The sequence below is a fragment of the Limulus polyphemus genome, unplaced genomic scaffold (genome assembly GCF_000517525.1).
Source record: "Limulus polyphemus unplaced genomic scaffold, Limulus_polyphemus-2.1.2 Scaffold919, whole genome shotgun sequence".
In the NCBI taxonomy this organism is placed as follows: Eukaryota; Metazoa; Arthropoda; class Merostomata; order Xiphosura; family Limulidae; genus Limulus; species Limulus polyphemus.
In genome coordinates this window covers 57,321-60,947 of record NW_013666529.1, presented here as the reverse complement: position 1 = coordinate 60,947, position 3,627 = coordinate 57,321, and positions in this window count along the sequence as shown.

The following is a 3,627-nucleotide window of genomic DNA, read 5'->3' as shown; positions in this document are numbered from 1 at the left end:
ATGGTTAAAGTTGCTTTATTTGTGTGGGAGGACTTACGATAGCTATAGTTAAGGTTGCTTTATTTGTGTAGGAGGACTTACGATAGCTATAGTTAAGGTTGCTTTATTTGTGTAGGAGGACTTACGATAGAAATGGTTAAAGTTGCTTTATTTGTGTAGGAGGACTTACGATAGTTATAGTTAAGGTTGCTTTATTTGTGTAGGAGGACTTACGACAGACATGAGTAAATGATATATATCGAGAAGGAGCAGTAACTCAGAAGGTAGACTGTTTCGGCTGTCATACAAAGTGTTTGTTAAGACCAGCGAGGCCAGCTGACACTGATAGCATTTGCATGTTTGTCGCTTCAAGGGACGCAAGACACGCTACCTCTGAACTGGAAGCGTGATTCCTTTTCGCACATTAGGTGAAAAAAATCGATAAGAAGTCTCACTTCTCAAACCCTTCCAAGGAGTCATTAGTCGAGCCTTAGGGAGACTGGGGGGGGGGGGGGAAGCGTCGGCACGCGAGCTCATGTAGATTCGCGTCTACCACCATACGGCCCGTGCAATATATACGTTTGAAATGAGTTCGTTTTCGGTTTTAAATATAAAAAATATAAAAGAAAACCTCTGGATCACGCGTCACCGATTGCGAAGAGATTTTTTGAATCATTTATTTACCGTTGACAGGCCTGCTGCAGTATGAGCAGGCGGCTGTAGTTGGGTCTTTCAGTTCGAGATAAATGCAAGTCGCGGTTGTAAAATGAAGGGGAGGGCAGACTGAGTAGAAAGTAGACTAACGGATAAGTGCAATCAGGTCCGTAACCCTACCCCGTCTAGATACTCATTATATGTCACTAGAAGAGAGAACTAGAAGCTTTAATATCGGCATCCACTGACACGGGGCCCGACCAGCGTGAAATACAGATAATGTATAAAAACCTGTCACTCGCTCGTGAGGAAATCAGATACGAGCTCTTGCCTTTAAGGACAGGACAATAAGACACGGTGAAACATTGAGAACGGGTTCGATTTTATGATCAGTGATGAAGTGGTAGGGAGATTTTTTTATTAAATTCGCATATCGTCAATCGTGAGAGATGTGGCAGGGTAATTTCAGAAAGAAAAAAAAATAACGTTTGTATCTGTCGATAGTAATAAAAAAAAGAAAGCGAGTCTCGGGCGCCTGTAGAAGTTACTCGGTCACCAAATGGAATTTAGAGCTTATAAAAATGATATGAAACACATAATCAGACAAAAATGCAGTTTAAAAAAATAAAGGTTTAGAATAAACGTTCCTTGTTTCCATCTTTAACATTCACCTGTTCTTCTTTCGATTTAATTCAAATCACTGACTTCTTGTTGCAATATTCATTGCTTGTAGGGCTCACATATTTCATTATATTATTTTTTCATATTCTCAATGCACCTGTAGCCAAAAAAGCCGCCCCCTCAGCGGCTTTCGATGCTAAAACAAAACGGGTTTCGGTAACTGTAGTGGGCAGAGCACAGATAATCCATTGTGTGTATCTTTGCGTTTGAGAACAACCAACCAACAAAAGCATGGATTCAGGAACACTTTAATGCATAAATAGGCTAAAAAATGTTTTAAAAAAACCGGACTCATCAGTAATTCTGGGTCCAGATGTGTTATATATATATATAGTAAATCAGTACTCAAACAGTCAAGCAATACAAAATCAGAAGGAAGAACTGCGTTAAAAACAGCAAATTCAAACCTGTAATAAATGACAACCTAATGAACAAAATCAAGCCCAAAACAAACTACTTAGTTTAGATAACTTGGTTGGGGTGTTATACTAGTATAATTTGTCTACAGTGCTACTAATTAGTGCTTTACTACTACAATGGGGGCTGGAATGCCAACCTCAAGAAGTAGGTTTACCTTACTTACCCCATGTGGCAGCACCTTATTTTGTCTTTCTTTGTTTAATTGTTTGTTTGTAATAAAGCACAAAGCTACACAATGGGCTACCTGTGCCCTGCCCATCACGGATATCGAAACCCGGATTCTAGCGTTGTAAGTCCGTAGACATGCCGCTGTGCCACTGGGGGCTTCTTTGTTTTATTTTTATTTATTTATTTTACTTTGGAGAGCAGTCACCTTCCCACAATTGTCTGGAGGCAGTGAAGGGTGATATAGATGTGGGACGTTGTGGGCTAGAGCACTTACATTTCACTCTCCTAATTTCTGCTTTTCATTATTTTATTTTTTTTCTAATTTCTTCATGTGAGACTAGCGAACGGAGGTCAAGACTAATAGACGGTGTATCCACACTGCAATATGGGTCCTACTTCCGCAGTCACCTCCAAAACGCATTTTGTATCCCACATTATTACCTGAACCCTGGGGATCCTTTTGATTTGTGCAGCGTCTATATTTGACTTTTCTTTGGGCTTGTTTTTGTCCATTTGGATATATGTATATTGTTTGTTTGTTTAAACGTAAGTACAAATGCTATCTGTGCTCTTCCCACCACGAGTATCGAAACCCGCTTTCTAGCGTTGTAAGTCCGCAGATATACCGCTGTACCACTGAGACATATATATATATATATATATACCCATCAGTAATTCTGGGTCCAGATATATAACACATAGAGATAATTATGGTCGCAAAGACGTAAATTTCATAGTATTGAATATTTTCCCATGTAAGTAATCTTCCTAATTAAATAGCGAGAAAAACAAACCTTTAGATTTATTCTTTTCAGTCACTTGGTATCTACTATCTCGACCAAATGTTACTCTCTACAACAATATTCTCTCCAGGTTGGTATCTACTATCTCGACCAAATATTACTCTCTACAACAATATTCTCTCCAGGTTGGTATCTACTATCTCGACCAAATGTTACTCTCTACAACAATATTCTCTCTAAGTTGGTATCTACTATCTCACCCAAATGTTACTCTCTACAACAATATTCTCTCTAGGTTGGTATCTGCTATATCGCCCAAATGTTACTCTCTACAACAATATTCTCTCTAGGTTGGTATCTACTATCTCGACCAAATGTTACTCTCTACAATAATATACTCTCCAGACTGGTATCTACTATCTCACCCAAATGTTACTCTCTACAACAATATTCTCTCTAGGTTGGTATCTACTATCTCACCCAAATGTTACTCTCTACAACAATATTCTCTCTAGGTTGGTATCTACTATCTCGCCCAAATGTTACTCTCTACAACAATATTCTCTCTAGGTTCGTATCTACTATCTCGCCCAAAGTTACTATCTACAACAATATTCTCTCTAGGTTGGTATCTACTATCTCGCCCAAATGTTACTCTCTACAACAATATTCTCTCTAGGTTCGTATCTACTATCTCGCCCAAAGTTGCTATCTACAACAATATTCTATATAGGTTGGTATCTACTATCTCGCCCAAATGTTACTCTCTACAACAATATTCTCTCTAGATTGGTATCTACTATCTCGCCCAAAGTTACTATCTACAACAATATTCTCTCTAGGTTCGTATCTACTATCTCGCCCAAATGTTACTCTCTACAACAATATTCTCTCTAGGTTCGTATCTACTATCTCGCCCAAAGTTGCTATCTACAACAATATTCTATATAGGTTGGTATCTACTATCTCGCCCAAATGTTAA